Genomic DNA, 24955 nt, shown 5'->3' on the forward strand with positions numbered 1-24955 from the left:
ACAATACGTGGTTCATGTATTCGGCATGAAACGATGACGGACCATTGACGACGGCACAACGACGCGCCGGTTTACCTGTTTACGGTGCGGAATAAACAGATGACTCCACGAAAGCGTAGCGTCAAAGGTACTCCTTGATCTCGATTGCTGAGTGAGTGAGCTACTAATGCTATAAAGATTAAACGGCGTGTGCGAAATTAAGCAATAGCTGCTTCCGCTTTTGTGTTGCCGGCGAACAATTTGAACGCCAACGGCCACTGAAACGATCGATACAAATTGAGTTTTGATCCAGCTAGTCATCACTGAAGTCTTAAAGCGTCGACGCTTCTATTAAAAAGCAGCTATACAAATTAAATCTGAATATAATTAAGTCTCTATTTGTCCAAAGCAAAATAACATGTGTGAATAATTGATTGGCTTGCGCAAAACAATTTCTTGAAGAGAAAGCTTTGATTGGTTTAGCGCCCCTAGCAGGGAAAATGCAAACTAAAATAGCCGACCTCTAAAAGAGGAGTTAGCAGCTCCACTCTACGCGCATATCGATGGAACTCGCCGCGGTTGATTTTTTTCGCCCTCTGTGGCGATCGCTGGAACTTGAGACTTTCCGAGGCCTGGCGCTACCTACAAACACGCTACGTTTACAGATCCCTTCGACAACTCCCAAAGGAGATTCAGGGTGTTGATTGATCTCCTATGGGAGATCAGTATGATGACACAGTGTGCGCTAGAGAGCACGTTACATCTCGAACAAAAGGTAAACGATTCTGAGTACTCAGTACACAACGGCAGAACGAATGGCACCGCTGCTTAAGCACACCACCACCTCGAAGTTCCGCAACATACTTACATCATTAAGGCAGCCTTTGTAGTTCGAGTGTTTACTGGAAGGTTGGGCTTCTAAATGCGTCTAAGATTTTGCCGAAATTATAGAAAGAACACTATTAATAAGTAAGTTCGCCTGATGTGCGCATATTTTATCTTAGACTTCGTATTTGACACCGCGAGTTGTTCTTTCCCCCTCCTTCATTACCCTGTTACTCTACTTTTTGTCGCATAACGACAAAAAAGTAGAGTAACCTATGAAGTACAATTTTCTAGTGCAAGAAACAGAAATTTGAATCTAAACCCAACCTCGTGAGGTTTTACGACCACCTAGCGGTCGGCTGGCGGTGGACAGGGTAAGGGTCAGGCTCACCCGAAAGACGCGGCTTTCTGGAATAAGGTGATCAGTCTTCCAGGACAACACGCCCCTGGTCGCCACATAGAACTCGCATGGTCCCTTATAAATTCACCTAAGAAGGCTCGAAGGCGAAAGCCATCTTGTTTTTCTTCTCAGTCCATGTATTCACCCTCCCCGCCCCCCTTCGAAAGCTTTCTGTACCTCGCCTGGTTTTGCACTGCCTCCGTGATCGGCCCACCTTTGACCAAGCGACGATGTCGTAATCATGTGACGTCACGATGACGGCGCCAATTTTGGCTGTCTGTGACGGCGTCTGGTGACATCATCACGTGATGATGATCTTTGCACCCCACGTGTTGACGCCGACGGTGAATTTTCGCTCATTCTTACTGCTACGGTATGAGCCGGCTTTTACGACACATTATCAACCAATAAAATACATTATTCACACAGCAATGCAATGAAATCACACAGTTAGCGAAAGAAGCCCAACGGGAAACAGCGCCAGAGATCGCAAAATTACCCCTAAAAAGTAATTAAATTACAATATTAATTATCTTTGTTGAATTTTTGATAATGTTATTAAGTTACACTGAACTTTCCAGCTGGCCGAAAGTAATGGCATTGCATCACTATTACTTATTGAAAAGTAATCAAATTATCTGCGGAGACAAATAGCTTGAAGGAGGAAGACGAAAGACACATGAAAAACACTACCTGTGCTGACAGCACTGGTTGGTTGGATCTTAGGGGAATTGCTCAACCCACTACGAGGCATCGGCCACGAAGCGTGCGGCAGTAGAATTTGTGAAAAAAAAATAGAAGAAAAAAAATAAAATGAATATTCGAAAAAGACAATGTATGGTAAAGCAAAAATGTTAGTGTTAATTTTGATTTCTTTATGAAATGTTAATTAAACGAGTGTTAGATAATAGAATTGAATAAATATACAAATAAATGCAGACAATTTAAGTAAGTGAACGAAATGATGTGCATCTACCTCTAATATTAACATGGCAGTCTCTTTTTCTCTTTTATATAATTGAATATGGCATCATATATGCCCCTGTTGCATTGCCCCAGTGCCGACGCCCCCAGGGAGAGTAATGCCGATGTGGAAAGCTCACGGCCAAGTTTTTAGATGCGAAGTATATTAAGGCGGAGCTCAATCCGGTGGTGGTGGTGGTGGTGTGCGGCGTGACCACCCTTACTGCGCATGCGCATACCCTCTCCACACACCTCCTCTCAACTCACCCTCTCCCATCCCCTCTCCACTTACCCTCTCCACTTTCCCTCTCCACTTTCCCTCTCCCCTTACCCTCTCCACATTCCATCTCCCCTCCCCCTCTCCCCTCCCCCTTTCCACTCTTCCTCTGAAACGGGGGCTAGACATGCCGAAATTCTCTCCTGCGCAACGCCGCGATGAGCTCGAGCGCATGCGCGTCCCCTCCGCTTGTCTCTCCTTTCCCACGCTGCCCCCCTCTCGCCCGCCTGTCGACCGCGTTCCCCGCTCGCCCTGCGAGAATTAACGGCCAGGCTAGATGGAAGATACGACGCGCGTAGCGTCCCTCTTCGCGTTCCACGACGCGAGGTCGGTAGCATGCCCAACGAACGCCAACGGAACGTGATCGTGCAAGTGCTCCGGCTTCGCATCGCCTCATGGTCCCCTTTAGCGGGAGATGGTGTAATTTTTGAAAAGGTGCTTTCAGAAATATTTGCCTTATATTTTCGTATCTGCGATATTCTGTGAAGTAGTGCTCTATTGTTTCTGCTTGATTACAACAATGACATTGAGGGGAAGGTGTCCTGTTGTTAATGTGTCTTTCGTCTTCCACCTTCGCGCTGTTTAACTCCGATGATGTCGCACCAACTTGCCCAGACAAAAAACAAAATTACTTTTAAATTACGTTAACAAAAGCTTTTTTTTAAGCAACGTAATATTCGAGGCTTAGAGTTCGAGCGCTACGCGGCTTTTCTGTGGACCCGTCTCGTTTCCACGCTTGAGGTTTGGCACTCAGATTAACTTGTCTTTGTTAGGCTTCTTTTATTTCTTGGTCAATTATTTATTCCAAAAGGGAAACGTATACAGGCTATATTATAGTCGAAAGAAATTGAGAATCTAACCAACAATTTTCTTGAAGTTACTCGCTTGAAGTAATTCATTACATTACTGAACTACCAGCCCACAAAACTAACTTGTTACCTTGCTCTTTACAGTAACGAGTAATTTCAGTGCAGCCAAGTCTGCACAGCGCTCACAGATGATGCTTCAGCCGGCTGCTTTGCTGTGCGTGTTGTGTCTGCCCTGCTGTGCGAATAATGTCGTACTATATCATCAGTCTGTCCTCTCGAGACCAAGAGGTCTATCGCATCCGCATCGCATGCCGCCGAAAATCACATCATCGAGATAACACAAACAAGCTTCCCATTTAGGTCCACTAAAGACAAGGTCCATAAATCGTTCGAACGTTGCTGGCGCGTCACAAAGGCCTAACGACGTAACGTTTAATTCATTAAGACCATCTGTTGTCACAAGGGCTGCGTACTCCTTGTCGTTATAACCTCCCATAGTCAGAGCTTCACTGAATTCCATCGCCAAGGTAGTGGAAAGGTTCTGATTTTTTTTTTCTTGGCTCAAGGATCACTGGCAATGTCCACGGGCTAGAAGACTTTTGAGCAACACCTTTATTCAGCATGCATTGCTCCTGTTCCCCGATAACTGTCTTCTCTGTCAAAGACATGACGTAAGGATTTTGATGTGTGGGGTGGGCGAACCTGGTACCAGTTCTCTTGCGAGAAAAAGAACGTCGCTGTGAAGCCTTTGTGTCATATCGCGTGAAATCGGACACAGAAACACCTACTAGAAGGGCTTGACCGAGAGCTCGGCGCTCCTTGAAGACAGTGACTTTAGCATTCGTAGTTCGATCCCATCCGTGGCGGTCGCATATCGATAGAGGCGAAATGCTAGAGGCCCGGGTACTGCGCGACGTCAGTGCACGTTAAAGAATGCCAGGTGGCTGGAATTATTCGGAGACCTCCATTCCGACGTCTCTAATAGCCTCAGTCACTCTGGGACGTCAGACTCCACAAACCAACTAACCATTCGTAGCATCTGCTCTTCAGAGGTATTTCGGTGGGGACACTGGGGATGAAAATTTGCTTCCTCATTTAAAGTTATACTGTAAACAATTTCCTCAAATTTGGCGAGTTTCATATCGCGCTGGAGAACAGCGAGCACGGAACAATGGAAAGCCCTCAAATGGGAGGCTCCAATCACTACTCGCACGACAGAGTATGACATAGATGAATCTTTCTTTGCACAACTCGAAGAGTGGTTGAAGGACGAAAGGCAGCAACATCGACACGACACCTGGTGACGACCAGGAAGCTAGCAGCGAATCGCCTGAAACAACAATGTAATTGCCGTGAAGATGTGTCCGCAAAGGTGGCGAGAAACGCTCTGTTCAGAGCAATTTCTACTGCACCGTGGTTCAAAGAAGCATTGTAATCCGTAAGAATGTCGATACCGAGAATCGCATCATGGCTGCAGCGCTGTAGTACTATACGTTCTTTTTTGCGCCGAATAAAACATTTGCAACGTAACTGCCGAGGGGAATAAGACACTCTCCACTGGCGCCACGAAACGTCGCATCATCGTCCCATGAAGACATAATTTGCCCACCAAGCCTTTCTTTGGAAGTCTCACTCACGATGGAAAATGGCAGCATCAATGTTCACTCGTACAGCTGCACGTACAGTATTAAAGATTGCACGCACTTTGTTTTTCACCACGTAAAAATGCAGAGTAATATTCAGCACAGACGCACACTGTGGTGCGACCTTCCCTCCATCGGCCACGCGGGCTAGTTTCCCGACGGAGTAATGACGTGCAACGCCGCCGTGGTGACGCTAAAGTCATGTTGGAGACTGATTGGGGACATCAGGCTGCGGTCTGAAGCTGGCGAGACACTCCTCTTAATTGCCGGAACGTATTCCTGGATGCCGGTCCCGTGGTACTTGAAGCATAAGGATTTGTCATAAATGCGACGCTCGAAATTAGGCCAACTCGATGGCGGGCCATACCTTCTTGTCTGTCGACGCCGGCTGCATAAACGACGAATGTGTCATACGGCGCTACAGCTGTAGCATACAGGCGATAGCAACAACTTGTTAGTCAGAAACCTTGTGTTTTCTGCTACCTGCAAACAGTCGATGCTGAAGAATCGAAAACGACAGCTATAGACTACTAACCACGATACAAATTTCACCAAGCGTACCTGGATGTGGTTTATCAGACACAATTACGTTGGGGAATAGCGTATATTGGACAAACCGGGTAATGTTTTAGTGATAGGGCAAGGCACCTTAACAATGTAGAAAATGATTATGGTAGCATTTAGCTGCGCACTGTAAAAAACGCGCATGCGCATCTATGTTCAGTGCTACTGGAGTCTTGAAGTTTGGGAAAGCCAAAAGAAAAAATTACACATCATCTCCCCCTACGGGCAACCATGGTGGGATGCGAAAGCATCGCGGGGGGGGGGGGGGGTTGCGCATCGAGTTTCCTATGAGACGGTGGTTGTCCAGGCGTTTGAATTACCGCTTGCCGACGCTGACGTTTACGTTCGGCTTCCCGAGCCTTCCTCTGCTCCTCGGCGGTAGCGCTGCCGCTGCAACTAGCGCCGACGTTGACGTTGTTCATGGCGTTTCGCACACCGTTGCACAGAGGGAGAATGACGGAAGCACAGCGAACTCGCGCTTCCGCAGTCTCGCAGCTTCGAGATTCGCTTGCCGGCGTTGCCGTTTACGTTCAGCTTCACGAGCGTCCATAGCACCGTTGCGAAGGATAGTGCAACGGGAGCGAGCGCACAGCTGTGGCGGAGAGAGAGAAACGGGAGAGGAGACACAAAGTGGATGCAGCGCTAATGCCACCTCCTTCCACCTCCTCGCGTGAGCGCGAGGAGAGGGGGGAGAGTTGGCGCGTGCGCAGTACGGGTGCGGACGCTGCAGAATGGACACTGCCCCGAGCGTAGGATGCTTTAGCATCTAAAACAGAGAGAAGTCGTAGAAGCCTATTACATTGTTAAAGCTGAAGATAAATGTGTCAGCGTGTCATCACTCAGTTTGACCACTCACCAGGGGTGTTTCCTAGATAAACACATGTACGTACCAGCCGATGTGTGGTGGAAGCTCCACAGGAGCGTTGGCCGTGCGTCCTCTAATCGGAAGAGAACGGCGGTACTGTCGCCGCTGATCGGCTGAATAGTCTACAACAGCTGGCGAAGCAGATAATTTCTGGAGTTGGTTAGAAGCATCACCAAGCCGTGCGACATCAGCCCATTTGTTTTATCGTTGATGTTCTTCGCGGGCAATTTGCTTTAGAGTTAGCGCAAGATAAAACTAAGCGTTGTAACTGTCAACGCTTGCAGCCTTTGTGACGTTCACTGACTCTGCAATTTCCGCGTGACGCGGCGCAGTTTCAACATCTTACAAACGCATGTTAACACTTGATGAGTTCGGAGATAGAGATCCAGATTCTCCTTTTTTTTTAAAGCGAAGCTCCTATTAGTTACAGATTTCGGTGGCGGCGGCGGCGTAATCCGCGAAACAATCGGCGCCGACGAGTGTACAGTGACGTTCCGTATTACGCCTAAGAATTGCCATTTCGAGAAATGAAAATTCCCAGTGTGGGGCATTTTTTCCTGCATACTTCGAAAAAAAAAACACAGCATATTTCTCTGCACTGTGGTAGTAATGCGCTCGAAGTGCGAACACACACACGCACACGGACCCACACATATATAATAGATGCGTGTGACATGTTCACGACTATTCAAATCATGACTAGTGCCTGCGTTCCTGCACAGCGCAAAAGCATGGTCTTCGTAACCTCGTGTCCCCTCCATACGTGAATTTTGAGTCGAACACGCGGAGTGAACAGGAAACCGATCCATGTAATTATCGGAAACAAATTTTAAGGGCTCTGCCTTTGCGCGCTGCGTGCGCCGCAACCAATTGCCGAAACTGATGAAGTAGCGCACTAAAGACACAAGCTCGCCCACATAAAATGACGCGCGCACACCTAGCGCTTGTGTTTGGCTAATTTTTATGCGTGCGTGATTATGTCTTCTTCGCGCTGCTTCATCAATATCACGGCTCACCAACGAGCCCATTATTACATATGAAGCAATCGCAATAGCCGAAAGCGCACTATGACTGCTATGAATTTGTCACATTAGGCAAAATCGCCATTGCTGAAATTCCCTGCAATATTGAAAAGATTCCCCTTTTCTCTTTCGATCAAAATGACGGATTAAAATTCCCAGAAAAAGGGAAAAATTCCCTGCACGGAACATCACTGCGAGTGTACAGAAATGCGGTTGTACACATATAGGCGCTCTAAGGTACGCCGGTCACATGCGCCGTTTAGTATGCGCCATTTTCCAAAAACTGATGCTCCCTCACTCGTGGGCTTGTCGGCGATTGATATGGAAATCTGATGCGTTATCGAGGTCACATGTCATTTTCTCGTTATCGTTATCTCGTTATTGAGAGCACTTTCCCGATAGGGCAAGTGCTCCTTTTTTTTGTGAATTAGTTGTGCGCGTCCTCGGCGACGCTTTCGAGAAAGTGTTCAACTTTGTCCTCTTCAGACAAAGTAACAACTGTCACAGCTGCTACTTTCGCAAAAGCGGCCGCTGCAGCGAGCAAAGTCACCTTCGTGTGGCCTATAGGGAACCCAAGCTCAAGTTTGCGGCGCGACGACAGCGCCGCGCTGGCCGCGCTGCGGCTCTGTCGGAAAGCTCTGGAGCTTATGCGCGGCCGACTCAGCCCCTTTCACGGTAGCTGTAGCGCACGTGCGCACGCGTTCTTCTGTCGGTGCGGGTAACGGGGGGGGCCGTCAGCTCGGCACGTTGAACCGAGAGGCTTGCTGTGCGAAGCTGCGCATTTCCGCGATGGCAGAAGCAACCCCACGGAAGTAGGCGTGAGGTCGGAAGTATTGCTGTGTCGTGGGCTGCCACAACAGTGCAGGCAACACCAAGGCACGCGATTCACGTGTGAATCTGTATTGGTTCCCGGTCGTGTCGCACGAGAAATAAAGGCGCCAGGCGTGGATAGCTGACAGCGCTGTCTCGCCTTCTATTTGTCTGTCTGAGTTCATCGCTTTCGTTTGTTTCGACTGCCTGAATCGGTAAGTAACGCGGCGCATGCACGCAGCGACTCAGTGATGATTACTCGCTGTCTTCTCGCATTGTGAAAGTCGCGTTATGGTTGTAGGTGAAACAACTTTGTCTTTTGATTCCCCGTGTTCGTGAGACCAACCCATCGTTGTTCAATGTTCATACTCGCGTTATACCGTTAGCGTTGCGCGGTTGGTTGAATTCAACTGAACTCGGTACATTGTCAGAAGTTCGGCGCCTGCAATTGCTGCTTTATCACGCCGGAATGTACGCCTGTGCATCTTCAGCAAGCTTTGGCATCGTTCTGCAGGTTTGCTTTGTTTTTGTCACTTTATTAGTGTGATATATATTTAAGCCGCTAAATATAACTGGCACTTAATATGTACATGCTTTGCAATTGCAACCTTGAAGTAACCACCTTCTGACTGTGCGATTTTTTAGCCGCGTTCGCGCAGCAGCTTTTATACGCCTGTCAAGTCGATATCATAAAAAGAGACTGCAAGCATGACGCGAGAGTCGAAAAAACGAGGCGAGCAGTTCATCTTGCTTCACAGTGGTTAAAGCTCAGCTAACTGCCTCGCGTCTTAATCGGCGGGTGATTCTCTAGCGGCACGGAGGACTTGACTCTAACCTCGCGAAACAGTGCCATGGCCGCATAATTTCTTTTTTTCGCACACCGCAAACGTTTGTTCACGAAAGTACACGGCTGCTACTGTAAGCATGCCATATCAAAACAACAATCATATGATTCGTAGTCCACACCGCAGAACATCGATAGCGAGTACGGCTTCATTTCGGAGTGCATGTGGACCATTATTCATCTTTAACATGACAGAATGACACTTACCTAGAGGTATACGTCCTACACGGTGTAATCGCGACTTGGGAAATGCATTTCGCTTTGAGTCGGGCGTCGTTGTCGTCGATCGTCTGCTCTTCACCGTTAACGTGATTGACCAGCCCTTCTCCTTTTATCAAGTTCGCTTTTAGGAAGTGCTTGTCCAGTTGCGAGATCTTTTTGAACCCGCACTGTAGGCGGTACATTGTGAGGCGCCGCGAGAGCTCTGCACGTGCACAGAAGCGAGCGGCAACGCGGTGGAGAGAGGGGAAAACGCGCGCGGCTTACACCCCAGTTTATATTTTTCTGCCAGAGATGGCGCTGCCTGTCAAGAGCGGAAGGTCAGAGAGGCGGAACGATGGAAAAGAAGCCGGCTCTGAGTAACTACCGAAAGGGAAAAAACGAAATAAGGAGGGAAAGGTTTTATGATAATTCAAGGGGAAGCGCTTTGCTGTTTGAAGCCAAGTCGGGCTGCCTTAGAACGCGTAGTTATAAAGCGAGATTCAGTAATTAAGAAGAACAATATACATGCTGCGGGGGAACTAAGGACACGATGGAACATGTACTGATTGAATGTGGCGATATTCACCCAGGAATACGTGTGGGCACCAGTCTACATGAAGCCTTGGGCTTTAGGGACAACAATGGAAGGCTGAACACGTCCGCGATAGAAATAAGTAAGAGACGGTTAGAGTATTGGTGGCAGAAAAGTAGAGATAAAGTACAAAAAAATAAATAATGGGGAAGAATAAGGTCATTCTGCCTTAAGAGGCAGAGAGATGGACCATGAATTTATATTTTTTTGGTATAATAACATAGATTTAATCAGTGTAGATAAGGTATTAAGCCAACTTGAAACAAGGAAGCTTTTTTTTTCTTCGAGCCTGGTGGCAGACATGTCACCGCCCCGATATAAAGGGGGCGCTCATAGCATCCATCCATCCATCCAGCAGCGCCGCTAAGCGTTGCTTGGGAAGCCTATAGCTTCAACGCAAACTTTGCGGTGAATAAACAAGACGTACAAACCTTCCCCCTCACGAGATAAGCTCGCGTGCACGGGCGCCCACGCCCTGTCGAGCAAAGTATAGGACGCATGCTTCCCAACTGCTGAGAAACGCCAGCGGGGCGACGACCTTTAAAGCTAGGGTTACTGTATATGCATATACAGTAACTCTATTTAAAGCGCGCCCTGCGCGCCATCTCGCGGGTGATAATTAAGAACACGCTGAAGCACCTCCGAGCTCTGTGTACCGCGAGCGATAAATGTGTATACAAATACCTCGCCGTTAGTTTGCTGGAGGGCATGTGGCGCGTGGCCGAGTTGTCTAACGCGGGGCGCCGTGGATCGAGGGGTCGCTAGATCAAATCCACGCTTACGCGCTTCGAAGATTTTTTTCTTCTTTGTGGCTTCTACACACACACACACACACACATATATATATATATATATTTTTAAAGGGTAGATGCGCCTTCATAAGAAACACCTTATTTTCAACGTTTCGATCGCAGACCGACGTGTGCTCGTCATTATGGCAGATGTCTGAACCGTAGATTACTCGAGCACAAGTGCACTGTGCAAAAAAAAAAAAAGCAAGGCTCATCGAAGCGCACATGCTGGCGCAAGCCAAAGTTTCACAAGTGCTACATGTCTCCAAAACTAAAGAACCGGCGACATGAAACAGGTCTTCTCTTAACACGGCGACAATGTGTTTTTTGTCTCGTTGTGAGCCACATTTAGCTCCTTTCCAAATTTATTCACCCACTCTACCAAGTAGTCCTAGAGCCATCATTCGAATAGAATTTTTTCTTCCTTCTCCATGCTATGTTCCTCGTTTTACGCGGCGTAACAAATCGTCAGTGGGGTCTGTATGGCTGACTGTCATTGTAACTATTGTGCTTTTATCAACAGTTGTGAATTACGAATAAGTACTTTTTTTATACTCCATGCAGAGGAGGTTATTGATCCGAATATTAGGCACTGCGTTATTCAGCATTCATGCGTAACAGCCGTAAGAAATTACATCCCACACACGGTTATTACACCGCTTCGCGTCAAGCGAAAATAATACAAATGAACTGTGCTCGCAGACGGGTTTTCACCGGCGTTTGTTTTGAATTTATCGGGGGTCGAACACATCTGTCTATCCGACACTGTAACGTGAAAAAGAAAAGGAGATGAATCGAAAGACAATCGCTACACAAAACAAGAATCAAAACAAAGCGAGCTGAAGGAAGCAACGAGTGCGCACTACGAAGGCCGGAAGTACTCACATATACACCGTGCATTCACATATTCACATGTACGGTCGCCGCGGTGCCGCAGCAGATGACGCGTCCCAAGAGAGGCACGCTCAACCCGCGCCTCTTGCAGCGACGCGGGGCCTAGCGCCTCCTCTGGGACGTTGCCGTACACCGCAACCGCGTAACCGCTGACGAGTGCGTTTCATTACAAGAGCGTGAAACGGACGCACGTGCGCGTGGTGTGCACTTGCTATCCTCTTAGGTTGACGAGTTGGGATCAGCGTGACCGAAGTTGGTGATGTTGAAGAGGAGATCGGTACGTGCGCGCCGCCCCGCTGGGGCGTGAAACGTAGAGTTTCGTACGGAAATCGCTATAAGAACTGTGGCGCTGCGATTGTTCTGGTACAGTAGTGGACATTATGAAGTGGAACACCGAGTTCGTGATTAACCCCTTTGAGGCTCAGTGGCCACATATGTGGACGCAACTTGATTTTTGCCAGGACTAGTCGCCAAGACAGAATAAGATGATGTGCCCATGGATTAACTGAACCTTCTGTGTAGCCAGTGTTCCTTGATTTACTTTCGATGTTCTGCGTGTGACTGCAGCTGACCACTCTGGAGAACACACTACGATGTTCGAAGGGTCGTTCGGCGTAGCGAGTTCCAGGACCAATGTCAAAAGTATTCAACGTGGCGAACAGCGCGAGTATTACTAAGGCGGAAGCCTTAGACGCCTCATCAAACGCAAAAATTGACTTGCGTCCCGCGTCGGCGTCAACACGAGTGATGGAAAAAAAGGTCGTCATCACGCGATGACGACCCCATATGAGGTCATCAACAGATCACCAAGATTTGTGACGTCATCAGGACGTCATACTGACATCACGTGGCATAGCGTCGCATGTCATCACATGACATCGTAGCTTAGACAAGGGTGGGCCGATCACGGAGGCAGTGCAAAACCAGGTGAGCTGCCTCCGATCTTAGGTGCCATTGATCCTGGAGGCACCTTAGGGGCAGAAAGCTTTCGGAGGGTGGAGAGGCAGGATCAATACATCGACTGAAAAGAAAAAGGAGATGACTTTCGTCTTCCTGTCGTCTTAGGTGTGTGCGTAAGGGAGCCTGTGAGTTTCTTTTTTCTTTGCTCGGAATAAATACAATGAAAAACAAATTGAGCATGCATTCTGAGCCTACGATTTGATTGTTTTTGTTTTTAAGATGGATCATGGGCAACTGCAGAATTATGAAATATGTAATTACGCGCTAATTACGATTACTTACTTAAACTCGCAAAAAACAAGTTATTACCTCATTTTCTCCCTTGGAATGTGACGTCGAGTCCCTTGAAATTACCTTGCACGAATTTCACGCATTTATAGACAGTTCATCATTATTCACACCTGGAGGGATTGAGCAACAACTACTCGCGATGTGTGGACGCGAGTATGACGCATCAATTTTTAAGAGGTACATTTCCACTTGAGCATTTTAACGCTATTGTGCTTGGGAAGTACGTTCATATAGCTTTGTTTAGTGCGATGTATTTGCCCTAATTGGATCAAACAAGGTAACAATTGTGCTCTTATAAACGCACAAGCAAAAATATTTTGCGTACATGTACACACACTCGTTATTGCGCTTGTAACGCGACATCACAACATAAAGACGGTAACTTGATTGCTTAAGAAAGCCGTACGAAGCCACAAGAAGGCCAAAGTTAAGGCAAATCCAGTGAACCACCTGTCATTCCCTTGAGTCTAAATCACAATGCTTGAACCTCCCGTACGCGCTATAATCTTTTCCTTTGAGAAAACTGTGGTGCGACAGGCTGGTGGCCTCTCAACCGAAGCAAGGAAGGACACAAAATGTATTGGGAGCGCAATCTCGGCACGTTGCTGCGATGCATGTTAACGCGATAGCGTTAAAGAGCTCGATTCTCAGAAATTCCGCCGTCGGCATCGGCGTCATTCGTTGTGAGTGAAAATACGAGATAAATGCAAATAAATAAATAAATTTCCGGTCGCAGACGGAATCGAACGCAGGCCTTCCACATGGCAAGCAGGCGTTCTACCACGGAGCCACGGAGCCATACCACGGAGCAATGCACAGCTTCGCAAAAGAAAAAAAATAATAAAACACTATAAGGATGTCATTTAGTTGGAGGAGTCTCCTTAACTCGTGTAATATTGCGTGACAGAATGATACAATCGCACCAGGTGTCAAAACATGTCAACTCCGCAACGAGTGGGCGGTTTAAAGCTGCCCAACCATTACAAAGTGTGCAGCTGCGAAGGTGAGCGTGGCAGGTTACGGACTCGTATTGGGCAATTTGCAAAAGGAAGAATTATGGCGAAGTGAGCACTTCGCAGCTGTACGTGCAGTAGGCATTCTAGGACAGTTCTAGGACAGCAGGCGCAGCTCGAGGACGCGGGTTTGATTCCCGGACACCGCTATCGCATTTCAATGGGAATGAAATGCAAAAATACGCCGTGTACATACATTTAGGTAGGCATTAAATAATCCCAGGTGGTCAGAAACTGGTGCGGAGTTTTCAGTCAGCTGTGGCGTGCCCCATGATCATATATGTCGTGGTCATCGCACGTAAAACCAGAGGATTTAAAACTATTCTGTCTATGAAATTTAGTTCATTATCATTGTGATTTTAGATGCGAAGTATCTTATGGCGGAGTTCAATCCGGTGGTGGTGGTGTGCGGTGTGACCACCCTTACTGCGCATGTGCATACCCTCTCCACACACCCCCTCTCCACTCCCCCTCACCATTCCTCCTGTCCTCTACCCCTCTCCCCTTCCTCCTCTCCACTCACACTCTCCCTTTCCACTTCTCCACTCCCCCTCCCCCTCTCCCATACCTATCTCCACTTCCCCTCTCCCTTTCCACTCTTCCTCTGAAACGCGGGCTAGACATGCCGAAATTCTCGCCTGCGCAACGCCGCGATGAGCACCAGCGCATGCGCGTCCCCTCCCCCTCTCTCTCTCCTCTCCTACGCTGCCCCCCTTTCGCACGCCTGTCGATCGCGTTCTCCGCTCGCCCTGTGAGAATCAACGTCCAGGCTAGAGGGAAGACAAGACGCGCGTAGCGTCCCTCTTCGCGTTCCACGACGCGAGGTCGGTAGCATGCCCAACGAACGCCAACGGAACGCGATCGTGCAAGTGCTCCGGCTTCGCATCGCCTCATGGTCCCCTTTAGCGGGAAATGGTGTAATTTTAATGTGCACCGATACTCTTTTTTCCTACTTGCGACAAAAAACAGTGAAACAAGAGAAGAAAGCGGCTTTTGAATGAGCACGATCGACGTAGTTGATTTCAAACATTTTTGGACCGGTATTTCGAAGAACTTGCAGCGCTGTCATGATGTGGCGGTTTTTTGGGGCATGGAAGTCATGCTTAACAGCGGAGCTGTTAAGCTTTCTTTCAGGCCGTGCCGAGTCACCAGACAATTATCATAATCATGAACTTATAAGTAAAGTTCATCAACGTAAAGTTCATAATCATGAACGTAATATAAGCAAAGACAGTTTGCTCTTGGCGACGTACACTCGAGAAATGAGGACAGCTACCGTGTATTTTTCTGTATCGCCTAGTAATTTGCGGGATAATAAGACCTGTAGCCAGCACGCCCATTGAGGTTGACACGATGGATGTATTTATTTGCATTACGCATTTTACCCATCATGTCCATTCGTTTTCGCCGTTTTTAACAGCATGTCATTGCGCGTATTTTCTGGAGGGCCGTGCATGCCGGATTTCGCGGCCTCGGATATCCATACCTCGGAGTAAACCGCTTCGTTTGTTCTGGGCGTTGTTCTCGAGGTCGCTTCGCGTGCCTTCTGATTGTTGCCGGCGCTTTCTGTCTTTGGCGCAACCGTTGCGAGGCTGTTGCAGCAGGCCGTCGCCGTCGCGCTCTCTTCCCAATCGTAGAGCGACTGTACACGGAGCTTCTATCTGTTCTGTCGGAGGAGCTCTTATTCCTCGGTGAGGAGGAATTCCTTCGGCACTGGTCTTGCCCCTTTGTGTCGGTCTGTGACAGACGCGTGAAGCTTGTTTTTCGGCCTGCCTGGTTTTGGTAAGCTGGTGTCTCGGTTGGTATCAGCAGAAGCGCCCTGTAAATACGCGAAATGTACATATTGACGTTTTATTTGTGCTTTCTGTTTTACCATGTAATGTGCATATACGTACCTAGCTTTTTGTGACATAATATTTTTATGTGTGTGTAAATGTGCTAAACATCAATTGTACGTGTTACCTCCGCGTCATTTCATGTGTTTATTTATGTCCATGTTACCGAATTATGCTTTGTCCTTCTCGTGAACGTATTTCTAGCAAGAAAACGTCACGTTAAATTGTTACTGACGTTAACCGTTTGTGACACAATAAATTTTTCTAAACACACACACATAGCCCGGCGCTTCCTTAGCAGGCTCTCCCCTTTCTCTGCGTCTCAATCTTTCACTTTTATCAACAGAGGATGCAGGGCGCTGGAGCGTAGACCAGTCGTTGTTAGGCTACAAAAAATCAGTGTACCCTAGTACGTTTACGCATCTTTATGCTTCGCGTCAGGTTGCATGCACTTCTGATGAGAACACAGTTATCCTGGTTATCCTTCGCACGACGTGTTAGTCGCTCCTCCCCTAACTAATGTTGTTTACTGTAAGCGACTAGCGTAATGTCTTCTGCGCTTCCTGTAAGTCCTCTACTTTTTTTTTCTACTAAGGATTTCATAGTTAATATTTCATAGTTAGTCAAACTAGGAGAATGAGTTGAGGAAGGCGCAGGTTGACATCTGCCGCTTGGCGTGACTACATATCTGACATTTGCTTTGGATGCATATCTATTGGCATGCACGCTCGGCGCTTCGGAGAATATAAAACCTATAGTCGAGCGCGGGCACCGCGTAGAGATAAAGCACGACAGAAAATGAACACGGGGGACCGATGGAGCGGATGGCTTAGAATTTTATTGGATGGCGTGTAAATATCACATGCATGCTTCACACGCTTATGGTAGACGTGCGACATAAAAAATATACAAAATGAAAGCTGCTTCACCCTTCACCCTTCTGGCACTTTCCTCAAAGGCAGCTTTCGTGAGTCAAAGGTGATAGCGCAGCGCACTACAGACGGTGGACAGGCAGAACAGTCACATATTGAGAGAGATAATATTCTTTAATGAAATTCCCGGAGAGGTTAGCCTGGTTTGTCGCCTGGCTTGCTACTCCAGGTGTCGGGTGATGACTATGGTATATACAATGATCACATATACACCATATATACATAAATAGTACGTACAGTCACAAACGCACATATATACATAAAAAGAGTCATTCACAAGCCGAGTGTTCCTCAAGAACACCACCAGCGCTTTAGTGTTGCGCATCGCACAGCCGCTGTCTTGCCACGGGCCGAGAAGGTGCCGCAGCTCCAAGCTCGAGCCGCATTGCAAATGAAGTGCTGCCTTCAGAATCTGTCTTTCGGCGTCGTAACGGGAACATATTGAGCTCATCCAGGGAACTAACCGCCTAAGCGTGTCGGCTTTTTACGTTGTATATTGCAAAAAATAAAAAAGAACAGAAATAGAAAAGAAGGAATGCAATACGGTTCCAGCCCTTGAATCGATTCCAGATTACCAATACGATGCGGATTAGCCTCTAACCACAAACTGCTTCTATAAAAAAAGATATTTCGGATGTTGCCCATGACTGCACAGAAGTTGACGAAACCGCGGGCTCAAGGCGCCAACGTCGGCGCACGCTTCGAGCACGTATGCAATACACACATCGCTTAGGGACCATGAACCGAGTGGCGGGCGCGCGGACTCGCGAAAGCTTGCGTGCGTACATGTGCGCTGCCCCTCCCTCCATTGCTCGTGCGGTGTAGGCGGCACCACACTGAGGAGACCCAAGAGAGGCATTCGTGTCATCTCGAATCAAGAGCACAGCGGTGGCTCTGTACGGCGGGTGGCAGGGAAGGATGGTGGAAGAAAGGCTGGGGGGGGGGGGGGGGGGGGGGCGTTGTTTCGGAGCCCCCTACTTCGTCTTCAACCACACTCGCGGGGATACCGTCTGCTCGGCACGAGCCGAGGTCCCCTCTTTACACGCGGCAGCCAGCACGCACGCGTGCGTTTCGTTCGAAACCGCTGCTGTGCTCGTATAAGCTAGGTACGCGCTGCCCGCCGAAGGGGAGATGGGGAAAGAAAAAGTTGTCCCTTGACATCGCTGCTGGCTGCCAGATGCAGCTGCTATAGGGATAGGGGGCGACCCACTCGGAGGTTTTCCTCTTTCTTGCACCGATCGGGAACTGCCGTTCCTATGGGCACTGCAATTCCGCGCAAGCCTCCGGCCCGAGTACTGTTCTTGCTGCCTGGTCACGACGTGCAACGTCCTCGTGTCCCGGACGTTCCACTCGCTGCCACTGACAGCGCGCCTCCTTCTGTGTTTCTTCTTGGTATCGTACGTGACAACCAAGACCTCAAACCGGCACTAGTTCACTTTTTGCATGAAAAGCTACCGAGCTCATGGCATTCATTATTTCGGTGAAGGAAGTGTCTCAACTCGGAGACTTCAATACTGAGGCAGCTTTCGCACTTTCTGTGATCAGTGTCTTGCGTTCCGCGGATGATTACTCCTCGGACACTCTGGTCTGCTCCCTCGCCTTCAACTGGTGCACGGGCCTCCTGGCGTAGCTGTTTCCAGATACGAAGGCGGCATGTAAGGATGAGGCATGTTGGCGGCGCAGCCTCAACACTACAGGGTACAGCTACTCACGGACATTGGTGGTTCAACAAGGCACTTGCGAATTAAATGCTGATTTTTTCTTTGAATGACCTGCCGCAGTGGTCTAGTGGTTAGGGTGATCGACTGCTGACACGAAGGTCGCGGGATCAAATTCCGGCAAAAACCCTAGATGCCCATGTACTTAGATTTAGGTACGCGATAAAAAACGACAGGTGGGCGAAATTTCCGGAGCCCTCCACTGCGGCGTCCCTCAAAATCATATCATGGTTTTGGGACGTAAAACACCAACTATTATTATTATTATTATTTTGTCTTTGAATGGCGGTGTTACAACTAGGCCATTCATTCAGTTTCGAGCCACATTCACTGGCTCGGCGATGAAACAGTCCGTCAGCTGAGCTCCAACCGTAAACTGCACCTCATGCGGCGGCTACGCCGACGCTAACCAAGCGTCTACGCGAACAGCAGTCACGTCGATGCTTTCGGCTGACGTGTTTTTCTGGTTACAGTCCGGTGGTTCGGGCAGGGGCTGGCCCTTGCAGATTGATGTACTTCGTGTCCCCCGCTGCGCCGTCGACGCCTCGCTTGCACGCAGTGCAGCCACGCGAGCGGCTGCGCAGACAAGCGGATGAACAGATAGAAACATATACGCAAACACGGGCCTCGCGTCGCGGGAGGGCAGCGTGGACGGGAACGGATAAACACGGGAATGAGAAGGGTGGGCTGCCGTGTTGAGTCACTTGAACCCCGCGGTGCTTACAAGGGCCATCAAGTTTACAGGTTGGGACAGCGGCAGGGGGTGATTAGGGACCGTCGCTCACGGTGGGTCGCACCGAGGGCCCGCCTGGAGTCGAGTTGGAGGGATTCCGCGGGTTCGAACGAGAAATAGCCGCACGAATTCAGGCCCGACTGGTTGTTGGTGAACGCATCCATTCACCGTGGACTCCCTTCTGTCTGGCACGTTGTTCTATCGCAAATATATCTGCGCGAAAGCTACAGGGCTTTGGAGACCGTGGCTACTTCTTGGGTGCAACGGCTGCTTTCTTGGCGAATCACGAACCGGCAGAACAGCACCAAGGGACGTCGAGTGGAATTACTCGTTATATATTCTAACTTAGATGCCTTCGGCCCGTCTAACTCTAACTTAGTGACCTTCAGCGTCAACACGGAGTGATGCGAAAAAATCATCGTGGTGTGATAACGTCATCATGACGTCACTATGACGTCACATGGCGTCATCAGGTTGCATTGTCGCTTGGTCATAGGTGGGGCGACCCCTGAGGCATTGCAATTCTTGTGCCGGACGCGATGTGCAGAAAGCTTGCAACGCCCTCCATCCCGAAGGCAGTGAAATACCACGTAAAGTGCAGAAAGCTTTCGGGGGAATAAATACCATCGACCGCGAAGAGAAAGAAGAAAAAGAAGATGGTTTTCGACATCGAGTCGTCTTAGGTAAATGGGTAAAGGACCGCGCGACATTTATCCCAGGATGACCGCAAGAACCGCTCGTCATTTCACGTGCAAGATTTTGATGCAGTGACGAAGTTCAATTGAATGTCTAGAGAGAGCGTTCGCTGCCATATTCTGTTGGAATGGCATGCGTAGCCTCCAATGCCCTGTGATACAACGATGAGCACTGATTAAAGAGGAAGTGAATACTCCCGAAACATGTACAAAGTAGAATGGCCGACATCGCCCGCCTATTTGGACACATCTACCCGCCACGGTGGTTATGGTGCTCGACTGCTGACCCGAAGGTCGCGGGATCGAATCCCAGCCGCGGTTGCCTCGAAGGGAAGCGTACTTTCTTGTAACGCGTGCCGAATTCGCCAGGTACTTGCAGTTTGCCTGGCACGCATGCAGTTGTTAGACTGGCAAATATGTTGCAGAAAATAAGCAGTTTTGTACATTTGCTGATAAACTGACTAAAAACATAAGTTTCGATCCCCCCAAAGTTCCGACACGTCCCACGTACTGTGGGAATCCATGTTATGTGAAGCTGTGGGTAAGGAGCTGGTCGTATGGCGCTTTGTTTGAGGTTCAACGAAGTGTTCCGAGAAGCATCGACGTCTTCAAGTAAATCAATTCCTTGTGTGCTAAAGTGGTTTCCTGGGCGAGTTGGTACCGACATACTAAACATAAAAACAGCGCAAAAAGACAGAAGACCAGTAAAAGGACACAGGTGGTAGCGCTGGCTTTTTTTTTTTGGTTATATGCTGCGCAACTATATATTGCGTGGTTGTGGCAAATAAGCCTTGTTGGAAGTCAGCGATGTCGTCGGTGTCCTTCTTTTACCGGTCCTCTGTCTTTTTTCGCTGTTTTCTTATATGAACCTTGTGTGCGTAACGAAGCCCCTACCAGGCACTTCGACTAAACTGCGACACATGAAGTAGTTTATAGGTCGACGTAACGTGCTGGCATCTCGCTTACACGCGTTGATCTCAGTTGCATGTCGGGGAGAATTTCGCGCGCTGGCGTGTATGTTGCAGGTCAGCGCGCGTTCGTGAAGCTTCGCGATTGTTTCAGATTGTTCTATCAAGATTACGTGGAGGACGCGAGTAGCCAAGCGTATTCGCAAGCTTACGCGAGTACCAGCGATAACGCTGGAATTTTCGATCACCGATGTATAATAGATGACGATTTCCGCCGATGATCAGGTTACAAATGATTGTGCTATCGTGGCTTGAGTGTGTCACTTCATCCTGGGCACAAGTGCGCCCAAGGAAATGTTTCACCTTTACCTGCTGGAGTTCGTGTTCATCACCGTACCCGACCACGTGCAAATATAAGGCGCATTTTCCGGGGTCGATAAAGGCTAGACTATAAGTTGTAGTCATAATAATGCATACGTTATATTTGGAGGGATTAATATTCTTGTACAGAGTGTTTCACTGGATTCAACGTTTCATCTAGTGATCTTGCCTCCAAGAAGACATGACCCCATGCCGAAACGTTGGCTGTAGCGACACACCGTGTTCAGGGATATTCATCCCATCAAGCCTCCATTTTCTCTTCAACTTCTGCCTTGTATGGACACGTAATATCCGTTACGTTGCTGTAAGAATGCTGAACGTTTTAGGCTACCCAACAGTGCACGGGTGCAACCAGCAAGAGCCTACAGGTAGCCAAGGTTAGGCAGTTGCTAGCCCCCGTCAGCCATCACTAGCCACATAGAGCAAACCTCAGCACAATAACTGTCTGTTAAACATTAGCCAACGGTTAGCCATGGCAAGCAAATATGGGCAAGCATATAGCCAACATTGGTATGTGGTAGTGAACACTAGCCAACATTGTCCGAGCCTAGTCAGCACTAAGTGGCAGCCAGAATCGTATATCCAGTGCTAGCCAACCGTAAGCCTACAGCATTAGCGAGCTGTCGAGCATTAACTACCACTATAGCTGACAGTTATCCAACGTTATCCAGTTTTAGCCAACCAACACTGGCCAAAGTTAGCATACGCTACTTGACAGTTACTATTTGACAGTTAACCACCATCAGCGAGCACATAGCGAAAATAAGCCACTCAAAGTGCACAGATAGGCAACACTACGAAGCATTAGAACGCACAAGCCGCAAAAGCTGACAGGTGTGGTCAATTAGTGTTCGTATTACGTCAGTTAACACAGTATATGACATGGCACGCTTTCATGTCATTATGTCATGTCATGAGTATTAACATATCCCAGTCAAATAAATGACGTCAATAACGTTTTGTCGTTAGAGACATTCATGTCATCCAATTCATGACATGTGATTCCGTTCACGCCATGATTTATGTAATTCATTACCGCGTTTTCGTCCTTTTCGTCAAGCATGCATGTATACATTCTGGCATGTACCACGTTGTTGGAATGGTTACGGCGCCTTTTTGACGTATGCATTATGTCATTTGTCGCATTCATGTCATGACTTGTCGTACGTGTTTGTCATATTCGCACGCTCGTGAAATGCTTATTATAGTACGTACCGGTGTAATGAAACGCCCACCAAGACATCACGATGACATGTCACTTATGCTATGACGTACATGCCGTGCATGCCATACTATTCAATTCATAGCCTCTCATACGTGTTGCTCATGCATTCGTCATGCCATGCAAATTCTGATATATACAAAGTTAACGAAGCAATAACCCCCCAGCACCAAGCCGTAGGCGGTTAGATAGATAGATAGATAGATAGATAGATAGATAGATAGATAGATAGATAGATAGATAGATAGATAGATAGATAGATAGATAGATAGATAGATAGATAGATAGATAGATAGATAGATAGATAGATAGATAGATAGATAGATAGATAGATAGATAGATAGATAGATAGATAGATAGATAGATAGATAGATAGATCCGAAGTGCCTTTCGGTCACCAAGAAAAGCTGCGCATATAAAAGGTGTGGTAGGACGCGCGCGCGCGCACGCACACACACACACGCACACAAGGATGAGAGACAGCAGGTTGCGTTTAGAAATATAAGCTTTAACATCAGCCCCAAAAGCGCTGCGGCTCCTAAAGCCGACCCAGCACTGCCTTCTAATGTTTGCAGCTTTTTTTTTTTTTTTTTGTCGGGCGTTCGGCCTTTTACCTTATACCACAATAAACGCGGTGTTCACTTCGTTGCCCGCATAGCCTCGTCGCTGCCGAGAAACAGGAACGCACTCCTTGCCGGGGCAAAGCCGCGTTATGGACCGACGACCCGAGGAATAAAACAGGCCTGCGCGGGCCGTTCCGTGACTCCCACGTGTTTACGCGGCGGCGAATAATGAGCCTGCAGGAAGGGCAAGATAGCGGGAGCGCCCTACCACAGACACGCCATAAAAAACACCGCGCATCGGAGCATGAGGAGGCTGCTGCCCTTCGCCGACACTGAGGTCTCGGGGCTCAGAGGCAACCTCGAGCTCCTTGGTATTCCTAAATCCACGCAGCGCTGTGCAAGCTAGGAGGGGCTCCGAGAAGGCTCCTTTCCACACGCGTAAAAAAATTCGGGCCCAGTTCACGCTATGCTTTTGTCATATGCTATCAGCTGGCTCTTTATTTGTCTGGTGGGTTGTTTAAAGTTTCAGTGTTGGCGTAATAACGTACATTCGTCACACATCGTGTAGAAAACGTCAAGCAAAGAATGTCTCTAGAGCGAACGTGTCGCAAGAGGACTTGTGTTCTTCAGGCGAGCTATGTTTAACGAAGTTGTTGTCGAGGCGTTGGATTCCGCTACATTCTTTAGTGGTCTTCTTGAGCGCCGCAAGACTCCACGATCTACTGAATTTTTTTATTATTTGGATGCATGATATAGATTGACTAAGCGTGACTCGTCAAGGATGTAGAAAGAAAACAGAGATGGACACAGCGCTCGGTATATATTTATCGGTTCATGCGAAAATAAAAACTCAGTTGAAACTAGCGCTGTGTCCATGTCTGTTTTCACTGCACATCTGTTACAGGTCGCGATTACTCACTGTATCATGAATGCTAACCAACTAGACCACCAACGTGTTTTAACCAAGTTCTTTGAATCATGCAGAAAAGATAGACAGTGTAAACTCAAAGTATTCCCAGTAGGGCCTGGCCGTAAATAGTACGCTTCTGCCCATTTCTGTGCATTCAGTTCCAGCTAATATGTTACATCGGGCTGTGATTATTGCGTAGAAATTAAAAGAAACATACTACATGGCCAGCAGATTGCGGAATGCTTGCTCATAATATCCGCTAACCACATCTCGCACCATCTAAGCACCATCTGCCCCTGCATTGCCGAGCGGAAACTGCGTCGAAGAACATCCGTTGCGCTCTCCCGTGCACCTCTGAGCCTCCATAATGGTTACACAAGACCACAGCTCAGTACCTTCTCTAATGCTGCATGTTTTTCGGAAGACGTTCGGAGGGAGCTCGCACGCGTGCCGGTGGTCAGGCCGTCGGCACTTTACGACTGGCTCCCGCACAACCACCGAGGGGCATGCACAGTGCCCGGGTAAAGCTCAGCTGTGGCCTTTTTGCCACCCGGGAGTTGTTTATAAGGGAGCGAGCAGCAGGTCTGATCCCTTTTCGGGAAGGGCGTTTCGCGGGATGTCCCACCGCAGATGATCCCCTTGGCGGTGGCGCCTGTCCGAAGCCGCGCGGCATAAAACCGAACGACTCGCATGTAGCAGGGTACGTTCTTATTGACCGCAGGCTTTCTTTTCTCTTCATGTCGCGCGAGTCGGTGCGCACATGCCTGACACGGTCATTTTCAGCAGGCCCAGAAGAGAGAAATACAGTCTGCTTTGGCATAATGCTGGGAGCTCGTTGCGCGTAGATGTGGAGCTCTTGTTCAACATAACCTACAGAGTTTATAACGCGGCAGCATTTTTCTACTAGACTGATTGTGTCTTTAGAACATAAGAGACAAAAAACAACAGAATACATAGGGTCCCTTGCGAATTTGCCTAAGAGGACTCGAAGGCTGAAGCCATCCTTTTTTTTTTTTACGACGGTATTGATCCCTCCGCCCCCCCCCCCTCACCACCACCACCAAAGCTTTCTGCACCCAGCATGGTTTCGCACTGCCTCCGGGATCGATGCACGTTTGACCGAGCGACAATGTCATGTGGTGACGTCATGATGTGACGTAACGTTATGGGACATCGCCCCACCACACCATCATCATCTGATGGCGTCATCACATGATGATCTTTTGCATCGCTCGTGTTGACGCCGACGCCGCTGGCGGTCACCTTTACAGTTTGCTGAGGCATCAAAGTCTTTCGCCTTAATAGTTAAACAGGC

Source organism: Rhipicephalus sanguineus, chromosome 4 (assembly GCF_013339695.2).
Source record: "Rhipicephalus sanguineus isolate Rsan-2018 chromosome 4, BIME_Rsan_1.4, whole genome shotgun sequence".
In the NCBI taxonomy this organism is placed as follows: Eukaryota; Metazoa; Arthropoda; class Arachnida; order Ixodida; family Ixodidae; genus Rhipicephalus; species Rhipicephalus sanguineus.